This window comes from Heptranchias perlo, chromosome 26 (genome assembly GCF_035084215.1).
Source record: "Heptranchias perlo isolate sHepPer1 chromosome 26, sHepPer1.hap1, whole genome shotgun sequence".
Classification (NCBI taxonomy): domain Eukaryota; kingdom Metazoa; phylum Chordata; class Chondrichthyes; order Hexanchiformes; family Hexanchidae; genus Heptranchias; species Heptranchias perlo.
This window is the reverse complement of record NC_090350.1, coordinates 25,793,149-25,815,825: the sequence shown is the minus strand read 5'-3', so window position 1 is coordinate 25,815,825 and position 22,677 is coordinate 25,793,149. Positions and strand designations below refer to the sequence as shown.

Below are 22,677 nucleotides of genomic sequence, written 5' to 3'. Positions count from 1 at the left end.
ACCTAAGAAAGGATATACTTGCCATAGAGGGAGTGCAACGAAGGTTCACCAGACTGATTCCTGGGATGGCGGGATTGTCGTATGAGGAGAGATTGAGTAGGCTAGGCCTATATTCTCTAGAGCTTAGAGGAATGCGAGGTGATCTCATTGAAACATACAAAATTCTTACAGGGCTTGACAGGATAGGTTCAAGGAGGATGTTTCCCCTGGCTGTGGAATCTAGAACCAGGGGTCACAGTCTCAGAATAAAGGGTAGGCCATTTAGGACTGAGATGAGAAATTTCTTCGCTCAGAGGGGGGTAGTGAATCTTTGGAATTTTCCACCCCACAGGGCTGTGGAGGCTCAATCATTGAGTACATTCAAAACAGAGATTGATAGATTTCTAGATATCACAGGCATCAAGGAATATGGGGATGATGCAGGAAAATGGCGTTGAGGAAGAAGATCAGCCATGACCTTGTTGAATGGTGGAGCAGGCTCGAGGGGCCGGATGGCCTACTTCTGCTCCTATTTCTTATGTCCTTACGTTCTTATTTGCTAGGCCAACCAATACATCACCTTGCCTGCGGATGCCAACATTCAAAGTGAGGGAGTTCTGGGATTTGCAGCAGTGGCCAGCTTTCCTCGTGTCCCAGGTTTTATAGACTGCATTCATGTAGCCATCAAGGCACTAGAAGACGAGCTAGCAGCTTTCGTCAACAGGAAGAGCTTTCACTCCATTAATGCCCAGCTGGTCTGTGATCACCGCAGAGGGATCACGCACGTTTGCATTTTGCAGGTACCTGTCGCAACGTCTTCATTCTGCGACACTCATCCATCACCCCACTATTCCACCCTTCCAGTAACAGGATGGCTGCTTCGGGACAAGAGCTCCTCCTCCACACATGGTTGATGACACCACTCGCCCACCATGCCTGAACAGCTCAGGTTCAATCACAGCCGTGGTACCTTCATCAACATCGTTGAGCACACTATTGGGCGATTGTAGCAAAGTTTCAGGTGACTGAATAGGTTTGGGGGCTCCCTATAATTTGTCCTACATAAAGTCTGTCGCATCATTGTAGTGTGCTGCATGTTGCACGTCACAGCAATGCAGAGAGAATTGCAGTTGGAGGAGGCAGAGCAACAGGAAGAGTCATCATATGACGAGGAAGAATTGGGTGAAGGTCAGGGTGCAGCAGAAGAAGGAGGACCAGCACAATGTATTGCAGCCAGAGACCAGTAATCAGTTAATAGAACAGCACTTCCGGTGATCTCATTCCCTTCCCCTGAAAAGTTACACAGAACCCCTCTGTTTTAATAATCCTTGTTACCCCATTCACCTCTCCCTTAATCCTACATCAAAGAACATTGAAACCATTGAGCCAACTTATATATCAATGATCTACTGACAATGCAGATTCAGAAGCTGCTATGAAAAGACACTGCAGACCGAAGTGCCAAGTGTGATAAAGATGATTAATTTAATGCTAGACGTAATAATTGCCTTGAATTAATCACTCACCCAAGTGTCAATCCATAGTGCCTGCCTTAAAAGAAGAATTACTAACTCTACTACTCCTACAAGGTGCTCCCCCAATGGCTTCAGCAAGACTGGTGGAAGGCTGTTGTTGCTCATGTTGAGACCCTTGAGATGCTCGTGGCTGGTGACCTCTGGGTACTCGAGCCTGTGCGGCTTGGTCACAGACTGCTGCATTGGCTACTGCCTGGGCAGCTTGGCCCAGCAGGCTTTCTGGCAACATGGTGGGTATTTTATTGAGGGGATGTCAAAGGAGCAGACGTGCTGACATCCTGAGAGAGGCAACATGTAGCGCTCCCATTGCTCCCGTCCCACTGATCAGAGAACAGACTGCAGGAGATGAGTGACACCATGAAAGCCCCTATCTACTGGGTCCACCAGTCTCACCAAGGTGGAGCCCAGGGTCTAGATGGCAGATGTTTGACCTTCCACCAAAGCTGCAAAGACTGGTAACATCGACTCCTGTTGTGAGGGTCCGGCTGCAGTGTTCCTTGGGATGACCCCAGTCTCCAAGGTAGACTGCAGAATGGCGATGCCACGTGAGATGACACCACACAAGCTGGAAGCAGACTCCTCCATACTTTTAGCCGTGGTGATGAAACTCCTTGGCAGGGCTTCCAATATCTTGTATAACTACTTATATGAAGCAAGCAGTTTGACCCCCTGAAGTCCATATCTACGTTCTCCTCGGCAGAGCTGGGAGATGACCTTCCCTTCTGGCGAGGCGTCTCCTGGGTTATCCCTGCCACCACGACCTGCTCCTGCTCACTCATGCTGGATGCATCACCATGCGCAGACCCCCTCACTCTCTATTGCACCCAAGGTACCAATCTCTGAGCTGGTGCTTGGGAGGGCTCAGCACGTGATGGTGTATCCTCAGGAGGATTGTTCCTCCTCCGAGGTGTCGTCTTCAGACTCTTGCTGCTGAGAAGGACCTGGAGGAAAGAGAAAAGGGACAAGAGTTAGGTTGGCAATGGCAGGCTGGGCAGTAGCAGATGACAGACCTCACAATGCAGGTTGATGTTGCCTAGCTGGCTGAATGCATTTTTCTGAAGTACATGAAGGGCTACAAGTAATAGTGACACTGTTCAGATAAGCCCCTAGCCTTGAAATCTCCAATTCGCACAGCTCTGGAGGGACCACTGATCTCCAGAGCTTGCTGCTTCAGTTCAGAGAAGATCATCAAGTTGGCTGTTCCTCCACTGGTCTTGATCCTCTTCCTGGTGTTGTGTACCATCTTCCCCTGCAGAAAGAGGGCGATGGTTAGTAAGTGTCTACTGAAAAAGGAGAGTGCACATGTGTGGGGCTTCTGTTGGTAGTGTATACACTGAGAGTGAGATGAAGCAAGATGCAAGCAGGACAGGGAGGTATTGAATGGAAAGTAAGTGGATTTAGTGAGAAGTGAGGAAGGAGTCGTGAGAGAAGTTCCTGATTCTGCAAAGGCTAATATGTGAGAAGAGAATGCTGCTAGCGGCTGCCTGTGATAGGAACAAGGAAGAGGTGAATATGTATTTAAAATGAGAATGAGAGGTGGTTAAGCATGCCCTTATGTGGGTGATGAAGGATGTGATGCAGGGAAGGGATTTGTTCAGTGTGCTGGGGGAAAGGTTGGGAAGGACTGTTGTCAGACGTCATTGAGAGAGATGAAGAAATGAAGAGCTGTTCTCACCCTTGCTACTCTTGTGAGCATTTCCTGCACTGGATCCAGGTCCTGAGGGTGATGTTCCTGGAGCTCACGATCCCAGACATCTCTCTCCAGGCCTGCAGAACCTTCCTCCCATTTGTTGGAAAGAGAACTTCCCTCCTTGCCCTCAGCTCTTCGACCTCAGAGAACCTGGGACTTACTTTTGACTCATCTCTGTATTAATAAATCTCCTTGCAGCAATCTTCCAGAAGAGAATGTTACCTCCCTTTAAAAGATCCATTTCCACTTTAAGTGGGCCACTGTTGGCCTGCTGGAAATTGCAACAAGAAAGTAGGCTGGCTTCCCATTACTGACGCGATTGGGTAGGAAACCTGCTAATCAAATGTTAATGAGGCCCGGGAGCTAAAATATGCATTTTGCACTCCCCTCGTTTCTCCCCTTCCGCCCGAAACCCACTGAGAGTTAAAATGAAGCCCCTATTCTCCAAGCTCCAGCTCTGTCAGCTTGAGAAAGTAAAAGTTCATTCCAGTTTTCGGATGGGTGGAGTTTGTGCAGTGCACTAGAGGGCAGGTTTGTGCTGTTAGCCTCACGCCCACTGAGACATAGACTGAGCCTGCTTGCAATGAAACATTTCCATTTGTCCCATGCAGAATACAGCGAAGGCTTTATTTTCTAACCGTACTTGCTAAGGAAAAATATGGGTGGAATGTGAAGATTGCAGGATAAACAAGCATCAGGTTGTGTGTAATTGTAGTGGATTTCTCAAAGCAGCAGGGATGATCAAACTACTAGTTTGCTCATGATTTAATCCTCAAGTTCTGGTTCGGAGCGATGTTTTTACCTGTTCTGACCCATTGGATATAGTATAATGAGTTGGGAAATCCAAGCACAGGTGAATTTTCCCCCCATTGACTGAGGTGGGGAAGGGGAACGAATCTGAGCTATTCCAAGGTTTGTTTTTTTTTAAATTTTGATTCAGATTTGGCAATTATTTTTTCAAAATCTCAAAAAAAAAATTTCAATCACGTTCTGTGCTCAAAAATATGAGGAGAATTTTTTTTATGCAGTGAGTTGTTCTGATTTGGAATGCACTGCCTGAATGGGTGGTGGAAGCAGATTCAATGGTAACTTTCAAAAGGGAATTGGATAAATACTTGAAAAGGAAAAAAATGCAGTGCTGTGGGGAAAGAGCAGCGGAGTGGGACTAATTGGATTGCTCTTTCAAAGAGCTGGCACAGGCATGATGGGCCGAATGGTCTCCTTCTGTGCAGTAAAATTCTATGATTTTTACAAATCTGGAGAAAGTACAAATGTAATTTTGGATTTATGACATATTTGAGGAGTGGAGTCCCATATATAGACAGGAGTAAGACATTATTATTTTTAAATAAATTGGCCAACTGAGGGAGGACTGGATGACACAAAGGACTAACACGTGGCTTTTTTGCTTCTAGGACCTCGGTTTGAATCCAGTCCAGGCTGATGGGATGAAAATCTGCTCTTCCTGTAAAGTGCTATCTAATATGTTTTTTGGGTAGTATGGGCTCTATTCCCAGTGTTTATGTGTCCACAGAATGAATTGTGCACAGTACATATTTAATGTTAACCTTGTTTTGAAAGCCCATAAGGTTAGCTGGCATGGGAAATGTAACTTTCACAGTGAAGAGGCAGAGGTTTCACTTCTGATGTTGGGGTTAAGACATGCTGTCGAGGCAGTGTGATTTATACTTTGCATCTAGCTCATGCTATCCCTGGTAGTGCTTGATGCTGAAACTGGCTGCTCAAGATGGAAGCATTTGATTCCCCAGTGCCGATAATCTCTCACCTTACTCCAGAACCCACCAGGCACAACAAACAAAGGCAGCCATGGCAATATGGGCAACAGAAGCCTCTTTTTAATAAAATGCACATATTGTGCAGTTATGGTTCTGAGCAATGATATAAATCCGGGAGTGTGTGCAATGTCATCATGACCGACGGTGAGATTATGTCGGCGTACAGACAAAGAATAAAATTGAAGTCATTGTTCATTTCTGCAATGCTACATCAGCCCCTGCAGTATTACTCACAGCCAGACAATAAAAAGCTTTGCCAGCTGCCATACTGTCTAAGTTATGCCATTTTTTCATTTCTTTCAAAGAATTATCAACTATAAAACAAGCTTTGTATATACTTTCTATGTCGGAGGATGTTCAAGGCTGTAGTACAAACATGGGGCTCAATGACATTCACCAATCACTTAACCCTTTCATCAGTCAGTCTCGAACTGAAAGTACTCTGAATGGCACAAAGTTCAGTTTGTTGTGAAGCCATCTCTTCACGCTGCTTCTGTTTATTATGATGAGATGGGGTTGCCTATCTTTGGAACCATGGCCACACTGAACTCTATGGTGCTTGGTCTCTCAGTATCTCCTTCCTCCTTCACATTGTGCCAAATAGATGTTTGGAGGAAATGGTTTGTTGGAATGCTACAACATGAAGATGCACATTAGGCTTGTTTCGGTATGTATTGACAGTTTAATAAGTATTTAAAACCAAATTGAGATTGATAGATTTTTGTTAGGCAAGGGTACTAAGGGTTACAGAACCAAAGCAGGTAGATGGAGTTAAGATACAGATCAGCCAGGATCTAATTGAATGGCGAACAGACTCGAGGGGTTGAATGGCCTACCCCTGTTCCTATGTTCCAAATCCTTTCTTTGAAGGCTCACACTTTGTATGTGAGGTGTGCTCCTAACTCGCATATGAAATTGGCATTGAGGCGGAGGCTGCAGACTGTTTACCTGTACTGACAAGTGAGCTGCTACATAGCGGAGGCCACAACCTTGAATAAAATAAGCATTGGATTCAGCACTCCACTAGTATTGTAGTTGGCTGAGGAGAACCAACAAGAGCAGGAAAGGCTACCTAAGGTGTAATTTGGCACAAAAAGTATACTTGGAAGTCCCACCAGTACACAACATATCAGACCTGCTGTACCAGGCACAGCTACCTGTGCATGAAGAGCAGTGATTTAGGAGACTGAGACTAAGTAGGAAGGCTGTGACAGAGCGCTGTCATCTTCTTGGTGAAGACCTATAGACAAGTTCAAATGTTCCAATGGCACAGCTAAATATCACCATGGCCTTTGATTTTGATGTATTGGGACTTCCATGACCAGGACTAGCAACATTTTATTTCTACAGGTCTGTTGGCTTTTGAAGACTCCTGGAGTCATTGATTGCAATCACGCTGTCATGCGATCCCCTATGCACAGTGCTGTATTAATCATAAGGAGTTTTATTCTGTCATGGTCCAGGTGGTATGAAACCAACAGCACAGAATAATAAAGAACAAGTGCTTCCCTAGAAGCTCTCACAATTACTTTATTTTAAGGCAATCATCTGTGCCACCCTTATTTGAAGAATATGGAAGATGTAGGTTGTGCAATCATGGTACAACTGCATCAACCAGACAGAAGTAGAGCACAGGTACAGTGAGGATTATGGTACAATCAGAATGACTATCAAAAAAATCAGCTGCACTTCAAATGTCTTCACTGCTCAGTGAGTGTATTGCAGTACAGCCCCCCTCCCAGGATCAAGAATAACAGTCATCTACTGCATGTTCCATAACTTGACCCTGCAAAGAGACCAGACTGTGGAGGATGAAAAACAGGATGCCAAAGCCATGGTAGAATAGGACGGTGAAAATGACTAAGAATTAATCCAAATCACGTTTTCTTACACTTTCCTATGCAGTTCCTCAAATATCAGCGATTCCTGTTTTTTGCTGGGTTCCTGCTTTGCTAAGCACAATGTTGAAATCAAATGTGGTACATTTACTCAATTCAATGTGAATGCTGCTAGTGTGATTATTGATGGTGCTTTCTCTTTGGATTTATGTATTGTGTGAGCCTTGTGACACCTAATCCAGTACTTCTGTTAAGTGATTCCTTTTTGGGAGGAGTAAGTATGCTGGGTGGCTGTAGGATCTCACTGGCAGCCTGCTGAGATTCTGGTGGCCCTCGATTTCCATGTCGTATGCGTTGTGGTGGTTCTGCATCTCAGTCAGCCATATCTGGTGCTGCTGTGGTTGACTGGTCTTTATTGCTTGCTGCTACTTCTATGGTCATGCCTGATGGTCCGGATGTGCTGTCAGCTTTTGAGAGACAGCTATCTCGTCCAAGACTGCTACGGGCACGCTACTAGTGCTGGCATTCCCTGTCTGAGAGCAGCTACAAAGTCTGTGAATCTCAGACTAAAGTATCTGAAATCAATCTTCAAATATGTTGAAGCCAACTAAGAATCCATCTTTTCATATTAGAACCTGGACCTCTATAACAGCAGTGCGAACATTCACGAGTGATGCTTCTGCTCTGTCTATGACCTGTGCCACAGAGGATTCCATTACAGACACCAGAGAACTGAGTTTTAATAAAGGCTCCACACCTGAATGGTTAACTCGTCTGTTTTTTCCACAGACGCTGACTGACCTGTTGAGTGTTTCCAACATTGTCTGTTTTTGTGTCAATTTTGTGAGACATCTGCAGTTGTTATCTTTGGCTCTGAGTCCACACAAAAAAATCTGTATCAGTCACAAAATGTTATGAAAGGATTAAGATTACGCTCAGGAATTATGCTTTTATGGGCACTACTTTTTGTGTTATAGCCTTGTCACTACCCCAGGGCACCTATTATACATGGACATTATGTAAACACACAGGTCCTAGATTTATTTAGTAAATTACAAATTGATTTGTAACTTTATACATAATAGAGTCTATTTGAAATCAAATTGGAACAATTGGAGTAGCAAGAACATAATTTAAAAACAAAAATCAGAATTATGTAAGTGGTTCTTAGGGAACGTAGCCTGCAGTTGCATATAAATCCTCTATTAGTTATTCAGTTGACACAAGAAGTTGGTTATACAATCGGCCTAGCGGGATAATGGTGACAATGTGGTCAGTTTAGTAAAATTCGACTACAGGCTAAAAGTGATATATAATATGTTACCTTTGGGTGTGATCCATAAGGGTTTATTCAAGTAGAAGAGTTTCCTAGAATATATCACCAGTAAACTTCACTGATTCATGCCTGCTGCATTTCCCATTTTTCACTGTTTTTCTGCTTCTATTTGATTGACTGGTCCAATCCCGTTCTGCTTTCATCACACAAACAGTTTCATCTTTGTAACGACATTGAAATTGTGGGGACCAAAAATTTGCAGCCCTTCTGGTGCACTCCCGCTGTAACTTTGGCAGGAGTGTACCGGAAGGGCCAAAATTAGGCTGAGACCAGGATACGCTGAGCCCTAGCCTTACATAGGAACATAGGAATATAGGAACAGGAGTAGGCCATTCAGCCCCTCGTGCCTGCTCCGCCATTTGATAAAATCATGGCTGATCGGTGATCTAACTCCATATACCTGCCTTTGGCCCATATCCTTTAATACCTTTGAATGCCAAAAGCTATCTATCTCAGATTTAAATTTAGCAATTGAGCTAGCATCAATTGCCGTTTGCGGAAGAGAGTTCCAAACTTTTACCACCCTTTGTGTGTAGAAATGTTTTCTAATCTCACTCCTGAAAGGTCTGGCTCTAATTTTTAGACTGTGCACCCTACTCCTAGAATCCCCAACCAGTGGAAATTGTTTCTCCCCACCCACCCTATCTGTTCCCCTTAATATCTTATAAACTTCAATCAGGTCACCCCTTAACCTTCTAAACTCTAGAGAATACAACCCAAATTTGTGTAATCTCTCCTCGTAACTTAATCCTTGAAGTCCGGGTATCGTTCTAGTAAACCTACGCTGCACTCCCTCCAAGGCCAATATGTCCTTCCGAAGGTGCGGTGCCCAGAACTGCTCACAGTACTCCAGATGCGGTCTAACCAGGGTTTTGTATAGCTGCAGCATAACTTCTGCCCCTTGTACTCTAGTCCTCTAGATATAACTGCCAGCATTCCATTAGCCTTACGTTGGGAATTCTGCGGGCCTTGGAAGAAGCAGAGCATTGGTCTGCCCCTTTACTAGTCCAGCAGTGTAGGAGAGCACAGGACTGGGGAGTGGGGACCAGTTAAGCGTCTATGAGGGATGGGCATTTCATTGGTGCTAGTACACCTGAAAGTATACCAGGCTGCTGATTGGCATATGTTGGGCTCATGTGGGGGTCAAGGCCCCTGACCTGGCCTGGATTGCTGAAGATCTATTACATCGTGGAGATTTTTTCAGCCCCCTTACAAAGTGGGGCAATGACCAGCATAATTAATGTTACCTGGCAACATCATTCCCCCACAAAGCAAGCCGACATCAGGCTTCTGGAGCGGGTTGGGGTGTGTCAATCAAGGGACCTCCCCCTGACTTCGTGAAACTTGGCGGGGTCAGTGGTGTGGGCATGTCCCGTAACTTAGACCAGGTTGTGCTCCCTGTGGATTTTCAGCCTTGTGGATCGTAAATCGAGTGTGAAGGCCTGAACTGACTCTGAAGTGAAGTGGAATGAGTGCTTCCTCCAGGGATTCTAGCTCTGCTTTGTTCTAGTGTCAGGTTAGGCCATGACTCCAGATTCAGGCTGGATTACACTATAAATGCACATTCAGGCTGACTTAATATTATGACTAATTTTTACTACAAAGCATTTTGGTCAGTTCTGATGAAGGTTCCCCATCTGAAAGGTTTTCTTTTTCATGTGTTGATGAACTTGCTGTTCATTTGCAGCAATTTCTGTTTTATTTCAGATTTTCACTGTTTGTATTTTTCTTTGTAGCTCTAAATGTCTGTCAGCATCTGAAAAAGAGAAAAATAGTTAAATGTTTCTGGTTACTTCTGATGAAGGGTCCCCCATCTTGAAATATTAACCTGAAATATTTTCTCTTTCAGATGCTGTGCATTCCCAACACTTTCTGCTTTTAAGTAAGGAAGAAAGAACTTGCATCTATATAGCACCTTTCACATCCTCATGATACCCCAAAGTGCTTTACAGCAAATTCAGTACTTTGAAGTGTAGTCACTGCTGTAATGCAGGGAATCACAGCAGCCAATTTGTGCACAGCAAGACCACATAAACAGCAATGAGATAAATGATCAGATAATCTGTTTTAGTGATGTCAGTTGGGGGATAAATAGTAGCCAGGACTTAGTCTACATATGTAGAGGAGCTAAACTCCAAACACATGTGGGTGAGCAGCCCAGGATGGAACTCAACAATTTTACCCCATCCCTGTGAGTCAGTGCCTCCTCTCCCATTATAGAATTATAGAATCATAGAAAGGCTACAGCACACAAGGCAGATCGAGTCTGTGCCGGCTCTATGTAAGAGCAATCAAGCTCATCCCGCTCCCCCGCCCTATCCCCATTGCCCTGCAATTTTTTTTCCATTCAATTCAGTTCCTTTTTGAAAGCCATGATTGAATCTGCCTCCACCACCCCCTCGGACAGTGCATTCCAGATCCTAACCACTCGCTGTGTGAAAAAGTTTTTCCTCATGTCACCTTTGGTTCTTTTGCCAATCACTTTAAATCTATGTCCTCTGGTGCTTGACCCTTCCGCCAATGGGAACAGTTTCTCTCTATCTACTCTGTCGAGACCCTTCATGATTTTGAATACCTCTATCAAATCTCCTCTCAATCTTCTCTGTTCCAAGGAGAACAACCCCAGCTTCTCCAATCTATCCACATTACTAAAGCCCCTCATCACTGGATTGCTTCCACAAAGAGTAGGAACTCTCCATAAAAGGCTTACCATGATTCCATGATGCAACATGTTTCAACAGCAATTATTTCTGGCACCCTGCTACCTCTAATTCTAAATGCTTTAGAACAGTATTTATTTTATGTTTATTTTTATCGGTTTTAGTTTTACAAAAAGAGTAGCAAAAGGAAAGTAAAGTGGTATTAAGTTATTATACCATCATGGTCTAAATTATATTCTATATTATATCTGTGCACTGAAACATATATGATTTTGCTAGCAAATCAAACGCAACATATCAATGGCGCAGAAATGAATATTTAATGGCACAAATGATGTTGGGAGTGCATTAAATAAGCAAAAATGGATTTGCCCCTTTAGACTATGGCAAATAAAATGTTTGACTCTAGCATTGATTTGTGCCTTTCCAGAAAAGACCACGTTACTAATTAGAACATATCCCATTAAAAGTGCTTAGAAAATTCCCCTTTTTTCAGCCAGAGCATCTGTTCAGACGTCTACTTTCCCTTTGATTCTTCATCGTGAAAAATTTGGAATATTGTGTTTTTTTTCAAATTAAATGTCACTTCATTCCTGGTGGGAATTCTGGGCTGTCAAATGTTCGTTTTGCTTTATATCTCACTTATATTGCAAAAGCACTTCAGGAAGTAGTTCTGCTGATCTGGTTGCCAGCTCCACTGCTGTTAAAACAACCCTGTTTAAGTCATTAAGAGCAGTTAAGGTGGAAGAGACAGCAAAAAGAAAACGTGGCCAGAACTAGATTGAGTGGCTGATGTACTCCCTACTGAACAGATAACAAAATGGTTTCAGTATCACTCACATGTATAGAGCTTTTCCAGTCATTGGGGAAGTTACAGGTGCCAAGATATATAGCTTTTAGGAAAGATTTCAAAACTGTTTTGCGTGTGCAAGTAGCAGTGGCTTGTTCATATGCAATTGTTTTGAAAAAGCCAGAAGTTCTATTTACTTTGGCTCTATAATGTTCCCAATAGCTGTGGAAGTTTTACACCAGGAATGATGCTGACTATCTGAAGGCAGGCAGGCAGAACTTCAGCTGTTCAGCTGGCAGTGTGCGTATTTCTTTGCCATCTCTGCTTCACTTGCAGCATCAGCAGCGTTTATACAGCAGGCAGAGATGGTGGCTAACACAGAATATCAACGCACCACTTAAACATACCGTTGTATTTGGTTTCAGAGCTATGAGCGGAAGTTGACAACTTTGGGTTGCCTCTGAACCCAAGTGTAATGGTTTGTTTACATTGTATATTTTCTTCCAACTTAATCTGTGCCATCTGTGATGAATACACAATATAAGTTGGCCGTAAGCTTAGAAATCTGACAACAATAACTTGCATTTATTTAACGACTTCAATGTAGCAAAACATCCCAAGGCATTTCACAGGAGCATAATCAGCCAAAAATTGATGCAGAGTTTGCGATCTGTCTGGTTCAGCCTGAGACAGTGGTCAAGGGGGAGAATGGAAACTGGTTAGTGAACAGAGTTTGTGGTGGGGGCCAAAGTCTGTGGCTTCGGTCTTTCCAGTGTTTGACTGGAGGAAATTTTGGCTCATCCAGGACTGGATGTCGGGCAAGCAGTCTGACAACGCAGAGGCAGTGGAGGAATTGAGAGGTGTTGAGGTAGAGCTGGGTGTCATCAGTGTACATGTGGAACCTGACGTGTCTTCGGATGATGTCGTCGAGGGGCAGCATGTAGATGAGAAATAGGAGGGGGCCAAGGATAGATCCTTGGGGGGCTCCAGAGGGTGACGGTGCGGGAGCAGGAAGAGAAGCCATTGCAGGTGATTCTCTGGCTACAAAGCAATAGGCAATAGAGGAACCAGACGAGGGCAATCCCACTCAGCTGGACAATGGAGGAGGATGGTGTGGTCAACTGTGTCAAAGGCTTCAGGGGGAGGGCGCATTGTGTGAAAGCCTGCGCCACAAGCCGTGCTTTGACAGCACTGCCCGGTCAAGTGCTTGCCTCCTGCTCATGAGAATCCAGTAAAATATTAAAATGTCTACGTGGCAAAGAAGCAGAATGCAAAATGGTTAGAAAGGGTTAATTAGTTAGTAACTGAGATTGGTACAGATGGCCTGGCCTCCTGCTGGGCCATATGTTTGCGTAGTCAGCAGGTCTGCATTGTCTTATCAATGATAGGTCTTTGATGTGATTCAAGGACTGGTCTGAATGTCTCCATGTTTATGGCAGATCAATATAGGGAACGAGCTTAGCCAAAGTTGAAAGACATTCCAGGTTGGGAGATAAGGAACAGAAGGAACAGGGAAGAACATTCCAAGTTGGAAAGTGAGGAAGTTATCCCCTTTGATGTCTAACAGCAGCATGATCAGCACATGGACGATCTATGATTGGCCGGCAATAATGTAACCTCACATGGCAACCTATGCCCGGCTTATGATTGGTGTTGACCCTCGTTAAGTATGTTCCAACCCCTATTCATCTGTATAAAAACGAGTGGATTTCTGTATGTTGTTGTTCTTGCTCTGCCAGCATAGAGGGACTCTATCAGGAGTCCAAATCAATGCTGCAGACTAAGAACCCTGCTGTTGAAGTTGTGCTGAACTTTAAAATGTATTCGACTTCAGTTATTACTGAACCAGACTGAGGGGAAAGAATCCGGATCGTCACTCAGGTACCACGTCCCTCTGCTCTGAGTCCCGCAGAGTTGCATCTTCTGTCTGTATCAGCTCCTCTCCTGAGACGTCGAGGTCCAGAACTTCTGACGATGCGAAGTTGTGCAGAGTGCAGTACACCACCACAATCCTAGCCACCCTCTCTGGGGAATACTGACGTTCGCCCCCTGACCTGTCCAGGCATCTGAAACGGTTCTTCAGCACCGCAATTGTTTGCTCGATGACCTGACTGGTGGACAGATGCGCCTCACTGTACCTCTCTTTGGCCTCGGTCTGTGCAACCCAAAATGGTGTCATAAGCCATAGCAGCAGGGATTATGCCTTGTCGCCAATAAACCATCGATTGACTGGTTCGCCACATGCGTCCCGTCAATTGCTCCAAGCAGCTTGGGGAAGATAGCGATCCAATAGAAGGTCAGTGCCCTCCACCTTTGCTCCATCAGCGACATCTCAAATTGTATGAACGCTCCAGCCCTACAGGACAGGGCGTCAGTTGCCGAATGCTGTCCCTCACTGCCCCTTGACTGATCTGGCACCGGTCTGCTGTGGGTGCCTGGAATGATCCACACTCATAGAAGCTTACGGCCGTAGTGACCTTCATCTCCACTGTTCAGCTTGTGTACCGAGGCTTAAGATCATTTCGCAGCAATTCACATAGTCGGCCGATAGCACTTTTAGTGAATCATTGGCGGCACACGGTCAGCTCCTCAGACACCTCCTCATAACTCATTTGAGCCCTGTACATTCTGTGGGCAGGGTACCTGCGAGTAATGTGCAGCCTTTTCTCGTTGCGCTTAACACTTTGGATCTTGAGTCTCTGGAACTCTCTCCCCTCTCCCCCCTCCTCCTCCAGCATTAGAAAAGAGCAGTGGAATAGCCAGAAAATGAGCCATCCTTCAGGTTATTTCAAGGTGGATGATTTCTGCAACGGCAGGGCAGGCCTGGGGCTTCAATTCACTGCTGGTCAGCTGATTTGCACTGGAATCAGGTGATCACATGTGCCTGTGCACCTGAGAATTTGGGCGCAATGTAATGAGATACCCCCACTCCCCTCCTCAGAGTGTATCTGGGCGAAAATCAGGAGGAAATTCTTACCCTTCTTGTTCTTAAATTCCAACATGCATTGTGGCCAACATTAGGTTCATTCGAAGTATGTAACTGGCAGGGCTCAGATCACACTGCTATAAACCACTGCTGGTTTGACCATATGTATGAGATAAAATAATAGGATGGTTGATGTGTCAATCCTTATTGTCTGGATTTCATGATAATGGATATTCCCAAGAAAATAATATGCTTGTTTGCCAGCTTTGCCATCTACCAGATTCTTGGTTAAGTAAATCTTACCAATTTTAGTTTCAGTAGGAATGTGCATTATGTAATTTATGAAAATTAAACCTACCCCACATTCTTTGGTATTAGATTCATCCCACATTGAAGACCAGGGTACTCTATTTAATGAGCTATTTTAATGAAAATAATAATTCACAAATCATAGAATACTGACCTTTTAAATATCTTCCACCTAGCAATTTTCCACTAATGGTTTCCCTGGTTTACAGAATGTGCAACATGCTTGGTGCAGTCCTATATCACTGCCAAATAAATCAAATAACTAAAAACTCCCCAAATGACTATTCTGCATAATCAGTAACAAAGTCATATTTCAAAAAGATTTAAAGTTGAAATTGCTATATAATTGGTTAAGGAATTTGAAAATAAAATCCATTGAACTGCTGGATACAATCTACATCCGCCATGGGGAATTGTATGATGGCCGATTTTGGCCATTTTGAGGGGGATCAGGTTAAGGTCACCTTTCAAATGGCTTCTTTTTCATTATGATATATTGTGTCGTTTCAAAGATTACAAGTTTTGTTGTGCAACTGTCCAAGTTTCTGAGCTTTAAAGGGCTGTTGTTATTATTAATTTCTATTTTGCCATACATAAACCGATATTTGTAAACAGAAGGCAGTATCTAGCATGATGATAGGTATGGAAACATATTTAAAACGCAGCAATTTTAAAGATTATATATGGCAGCCACTGCTGGACAATTCCTTTAGTTAACTCTGTTTTTGTCTTGGAAAACACAAATTGACAGTAACAATATATTTTAATTTCATTTTTTCCCAATCCCCTTAGGAAATGAGATGAGAAGAGAATTAAGAGTCAGAATGAAAGAGAAGAGAAGCAATTGCAGGTACATTTAAGGCGTAAAGAACTGTCTTTCTATTAATCTGAAATATAAATATGAAAGGAGAAAACTAGATTCAGTCAATTGAGCCAGAATCTTCCAACAGGCCAAGTACAATTTTCACCATCATGGCCTCTCTCCATTTTATTTACTACACTGAGGATTTTTGTTTAGTAATGAAGTGAAGCATATTAATCAAATTAATTATTTAAAATTATTACAACAACACTTTGCATTCATGCAGCGCCTTTAACGTAGAAAAACGTCCCATAGAACCAAAGGAGATATTAGTAGGGGTGACAGAGACCATTTCTGTCATAAGTGTAACATCTGTGCAATGTGATGCCACATTGTATATTGTACGAGAATATAATCAGAATTCATCTTGCAATCATTGAGATATCCTATAAAGCTAAGCAAAGCTGACACAGCAAAATATGCAGGAATGCATCAAAATAGGAAGTTGCTGTCTATATGGTTGGATATATTTTGCATCCATTGCTTCCCAAAATGCATTGGATGCAAAATGCATGTTGGCTGAGTAAATACAAATGATCCCGTTTGTTTTTTTTGTGTTTGATGATTATTACTTAGGTTTTAAAAGTTATATTTTAGCAGCGATTTCTTAACTTCAGTACTCTTTCAGAAATGAGGCTGAAGGTACAGGAGGTAACTGACTGTCTTATCTTTTTGTCCTTTCATGTGTATGAAAGTTCCATCACAGATGCTGAATTAGAAAAAGACATTTTTAGCACAGGAGGAGACATTTCAGCCCTTCTTGCCTGCACTGTGAGGGCTTTATTTTACTTAGTCCATCTTCTTGCTTTCTCCCTATACCCTTTTATGTTTTTATTTAAGTAATTATCCATTACCATTTTGAACGCTGTAATGGATTTAGCTTCGTTCACCGCTTGTGACAAAACAATCCACATTCCGATAACACTGCATGAAATAGTTTCTTTTGATCCCTGCCTTCATATATCTAGTGCTTATCTAGAGATTTATTTATTAGTGGAAATAAATGATCTACATTTACCTGGCATATTCCTATCATCATTTTGAACACTTCTACCGACTCCTTCCTCCATCTTGAAGAGAAGACAGCCCCAGTAATTGTAGGCTTTCCCTGTAATTCAGACTCCTAATAGCTGATATCACTCTGCTAAATCTGTATTGCACTATCTCCAGGGTTACTGTATCTCTCCCATAGTGAGGACCCAAAACTACATATGGTTTTCCAGATGTGGCTTAACAATCATCTTGCAGATCTCTTTGCTTTTGTATTCAATCCCCTTCAATATAAACTCCGAAATCCCATTTGCCTTTCTACAAGGTTTTTTCTTATTCTATCCATCCACTTTTAAGCATTTCTGCATCTGTACACAAAGATCCCTTTATTCCTGCGATGCATTAAGAAATATGCTAGTTAAGGTAAATTTCCATTTTTTGATCTTTTTCCCAAAACGTACATTTATTCATATTATACCACCTCTGCCACTTAACTCTTCATTTTCCTAGCCTGTATTCTCATTTTCCTTTTCTGCAAAATGGACCTAACATTGATCCCCGGAGCATAGCACTAGCTAGGGAGAGAAAATATTGGAGAACTTACGGAATGAGAGAGAGAGAGACAGAGATAGAGGGGTCAATTTTAACTTCCCCACCCAGGGAGTGGGGGACTTACTCAACCATTCCTGCCCTGATCTGGCTGAGTACAATTTAAATTGCAGGCGGCAAGAACACCCGCCAGAAGCCTGCAGAATCCTTCTTTAAATATGCAGATTGGGCTCCGATGCTGTCATCAGGGCCCGACTGCCATTTTTACCTGAGGCCTGAGTGGAGGAGCAGTGGTGGCTTCCCTACCAGGCCAAATATGTTGCGATCTGGATCCTGGGCCAGAAGAGGCCCAGGCAAGTGTAATTTTATAAATTTTTTACAAGTCTCCTTATGGGCCAGGAGGAACGTGAATGCTCCTTCAGGCTCCACAAGGAAACCTCAGTCCTTCCCTGCCCCAGGCTTCCCCTCACCCCCGCACTGACTGTGATTCCCCATCCATGAGCCCTCCGATCCACTCACTGTGAGCTCAGGACTGTTCCCACATGTCCCTGGTGGCAGCCTTCGAGCCGTCTGATTTTAAGTGCCGGGCAGACACTTCCCGCTGACTACCAGGTTATCTTGGTCAGGAAGTTGGCAAGTGGCATGCTAATGAGGCCCGACCATTAAAATCAGTCGAGCCTCCCTGCTCCCGCTCCTGGACAGGCCGGAAGCTCATTAGACCGTGTTCCCGCCCAGGAATAAAAATCGACCCAGAGATACAGTGATGGAAAAAGAGGCTTAACTGGAGACGGGTGGCAAACCGTCTAACTCCCAGGCCTCAATTGTATGATGGGACTTGGACTCCCGTCCAAACCCAGCGGGAATCTCTATCTGGCTGGCAGGTGGCAGATCTGAGGGAATGGTCCCTGGCATAAGTAAGCGGTCGGGGATGGGGTGGGGTCCTGAGGCATTTGCGGCAGGGGTAGAGGGAGGTGGAGGGAAGCTGTGGCAGGTGACACCCAAAGTTTCTTTTTGGGGCCAGAGGAGCACTCCTGCTTCTCCTGCCCAGAAGGACACCTAAATTTATAAAAGATGAATTATTTTTGTTGGCCTCACCTGACCAGGACCTGTTTGCTACCAACTTTCACTGACTGCTCCGGCACTGGACAGCACTGGCTGTAATTGGCAGTTAAGGTTGCATCGGGGTCCAAATTACATCACTGGACCACAACATTGAAACATTAATGAAGCCCCAGCCTGCCTGCGGGTGACCTCGACGCTGCCAAAAACCTGGCAGTTAAAATGGTGGCGGGCGCAATTGCATCGGGAACGCAGCGGGCAGCGCCCTATCACCATTTTAACTAGCTGCCCGCCTGGTTTCAGTTGGGCGGGCAGGGTTGAAATTGGCCCTTTAGGGAAAGTGAAAGAAGTATTATAGAAGCTGTAGAGAGTCAGACAGAGAAACAATCCCTCAGAGAAAGAAGGGAATATATTACAGAAACAGCGAGGAAGCGAAAATGCAGAAGCCAATGATAGAATACAGAAATCTGAGGAAAAACATTACAAAAACTAGAGAGAGTAGAGAGAGAGAAATTATAGAAATCATTTACTGTGATTGGACCAGAACAGTATTAGATAAAGTTTGGTTACATAAAATGGCATATGTTTATGTCGTATGTTCTATTTCAATTAATAATATGAATACTTTTGGGCTGTTTTTTAATGACCATTGGGTTAGCCTTATCCTGAAAACCTGACCACATTGATTTCGGCAGAGCAGTGGCTTGGGAAACAGGGAAGTGAAGAGAAACAGAGAGACAGACATAGTGGGTTGGGGGAGTGATGGGCCTTTTTGAGGAGTGAAAGGAAGAGAGACCTTTCTGAGGGAGAAAGGCCCTTTGGGACCTGGCTGAAAATGGGAATTGTAAAGTAGGTAGTAAAACGGAAGAGATACACTGTTGTGAAGGATGGAGAGAAAGTAATTACTGGGGCAAGGCGAGAGAGAGAGAAATATCTATTGAATTGGGGATCGGAGGGAGAAGGAGAGAAAATCGCTTGTGTGGGGGTATCATCTCTGCCTTTGCTGGGAGAAGGATGGCTGGCTGCTTTTGGGGCTGAGTGGACCTACTATATAAAACAACAGGTCCTCTGACTCACCATGAGCAATGCCATTGGAGGTCCACTAGAAGAAAACAAATTGTTTGCTCCAAATCTATGCTCTAGACCTTTTATTAAAAAAGGAGCTAACATGTAAATTTGAAATGTTAGAGAGTTCTGATCAAATGCACAATGTGGACATTTGAAACCTTTATTACAAGGCTTTTGTTTTTATTTTCATTCAATTGACTTATCAATTGAATCAGCAGTGAAATTAACACCCTACAATAAACTGTATTGTAATTGATTGGAAATTGAGAATTTTCAGTGTTTGATAGCTCTTAAAAGTGATGTTGTTGGAGTCAACCTACTAGAGTATCAGCAAATAGAGATCTTATCCATTTAGAAATGGTTTTCGCATGGGGTGTGGAATACTGGAGTGGGACCTTGGTGTAAAGTTGGGCCAATTCAGATGTTCCAATGTATGAAGTGGGTCCAATGGATTCCACTTACAGTAGACACAGTTTGTCCAGACAATCAAGTAGCCAGACAAATAGAACTGATTTTCTTGGCCCTTACCCCCCACCTCCTGCGCTGCTCCAATCCAGCCCGAAGATGACCTGGATTTCCTGTCCCAAGTCATTTATATGGCCCAGGGGTAGCCCTGGCACAGTCTCATCCCCTGATAGGGCCTAGCACTGGTAGTAGGACCAGAAAAATCCAAGTCAGCTGTAGGTCTTTTGAGATCCCGATTTGATCTCAACATCTCCTTAAGATTTAATATGAGGCCTACCTGCAATTCTTCAGTCTCCCCTCAGAATCTCTGTGAGCCCTGTGATTGGTGAGAGTTTGGGGGGTGTCCAGTAAGCAGTACACCAGGAAAATGAGGCAGGAACACTCTCTTCCGCCTCATTTCCATTGTTCTGTCTGGCATGCAGAAGGCACAGGCTAGGCTTCACCCCTCCACAGGAAAGCCCTGGAAATTTCTGCACTCCGCCCAAGTGACACTTAACGCCTAGATGTTAACACTGAAAATCTACCTGAGTAGATTTTTTTTAATCCATTTATCAATGGTCAAAAAAAAGTGGAGATTAAAACCTATTACTAACTGGAACCAGCAGATGCTGAGGAACTATTGGGGTAGAAATTGATCTTGCACAGTAGCACAAAACAGGTGGTCTCACATCAGCCGCCCCACCCAATATTTATTTCCGATGGAGTGTATAACAGGCAAACGACACGCAACCGCTCATTTTGCAGTACCACTCAAGGTAAACTTCTGACCCATTGTCTTTCTTGCCCAGCAGGTAAAAGATGTGGGCCTTCTTTCTCTGCCCGGGTTAGTCTCTTAATTATTGATACATTGCTGCTATTTGCGCTTGTGGCAGAATTTTGTCATTGATCGCTGTTATCCTGGACCATTTCTTTGAGAGAATGACATTCATCTGTTTGCAGCAGTACTAGTGATCCCTTTAGGGTTTTAAAATGTTTATTTTTGTAAGCATTTTGCACTTGTCGGTATTATGAACAAGAATTCCACCTTTTCATTTAAAAACTTCTTTCACAGGAATTTAATAGTTCATGTTCATATATGTGTGCTTTTTGTGAGATTGTTTGGAGTCACCACCACTTTATTTTCCAAGTACTGTAAGCTAGACATTATTTGCAAAGGCGAAGTTAACTCATTTCTGATAAAATGGTAAAATTGTATAATTTCAATAAACATCTATTGGATGGATGAATTTATTATCAGTGGCAAACTAACGTGATTTGTTGCAAAATGCACACTGGTGGTATCTGCGTCACAACTCATTCATTGTGAAATGTATCGTAACACCCAAGAATCCAAATATGGAGCTGTAAATATTTTTAAAAATCCAAACAGTCAAAAGATCAAATAGAGTGGAAGTTACAGTGCTGTTTTCATTATCACTTAACGACAAGTTGAAGTCCCTGTTTGGAATGACAGTTTAAGCTTGCTGCCCTAACTGGGCAACACCTGGCAGCAAGAGCACAGCCATTTCAGAGTCCACACGGGAAAAAGTGACAGAAACAATCTTAGCTGCAGAAATTTACCCCTGCCAGTTCCAGAGAGAAAAGCTAATGGTGACCATCAAGAGTTCTGTGCGCCAGAATGTCCTGCTCTCACCTGCCCCCCTCTTGTCCGGAGAGGACAAGAAATTACAATAGAGAAGGGAAAAGAGAACAAAGTTGGAACTTTTAAAAAGTGGAAAAAAAATCAGTTTTAAAGCCACTGGTCTCTTCAAATCAAAGGGTAAGGGCACTTTTTAGTTGGCACATTTTTCTTGGCTTGTGTTAATTGTAAAATATATATCAAATGCTGCAGACAAATGAAGATTTGATGTTTTAAATGGTTTTAATTGCAGACTCAGTAAGCCAACAGAATGAGATGTTGTCTCTTTAATCTTGCATTTTCCCAAGCCTTTATTTTACTGTGAATCTTAATTGTTTGCATGCATCTTCCAGCAATGAAAGCCTCTGATCTTTCTGCGTCATGTTGAGGAGATCAGATTTAAATCTGCTAGCAATAATCTGGATCCAATTTTAGAAGATGTGTTTTGGAAATGTAACTTGATCCCTTTTCTGTTTCTTCAGATATGCTACAGTAAAAGTTTTCAGCTTTAAGCACCAGGCCCAATTTCTCATCAGTTCATTATTTCACTCACAAATTTGTTGCAACTTTTGTTATATTGCATTAAATTTGCAATTTGCTGCTAGCCAATTATTTAAGTGGACATGTGCCAAACTTGCAGATTCTGTCCTACAATGGAATTTTTCAGTGAAATAAGATATTTAAATAATATGGCTATCCCATGAAACACCTGCAGCATTAAAAATAGTCGGAATGGAGCTTAAGACAGGTGGGCAAGTTGCTTACTTCAAATATCCAGAGAAGAGCAGGGCGTTCCACTGGTGTCTATCAACCAAAAACAGATTACCTGGCCATTCATAGAATCATAGAATTTTACAGAACAGAGGGCCATTTGGCCCATCGTACCTGCACTGGCTCTCTGAAAGAGCTATTTACTTAGTACCATTTCTTGTCCTTTCCATCCCTTTTAAACTTTTCTTTTCCAAATATTTATCAACTTCCTTTTAAAAGCTAGTATGGATTCTACTTCCATCATAGTTTCTGTCTATTATAGATTTTGCTTCCACTACTGGCTTTGGTAGGGCATTTCATTTCTTAACAACTCTCTAAGCTTGTGTTATTACCTTACGATTCAATTGACTCTGAAACACAAGATCAGATGAACTGTAATTGACTTTTGTTGAAAATGCACTTACATCAGTTTTGTATTATAAACAAAAAGATTACC

The 22,677-nt window shown here is 43.1% G+C and overlaps 1 long non-coding RNA gene across 2 annotated transcripts in view; it reads left to right on the top strand.

Annotated features, from left to right (window-relative positions):
* Positions 1-22,677, top strand: part of LOC137342828 (uncharacterized) — a 158,769-nt gene that overhangs the window by 102,101 nt on the left and 33,991 nt on the right. For both annotated transcript variants that reach the window (XR_010967356.1, XR_010967357.1), the window contains exon 2: positions 15,652-15,709. This is a non-coding gene — a long non-coding RNA (uncharacterized lncRNA). The remainder of the gene's footprint in view (positions 1-15,651; positions 15,710-22,677) is intronic.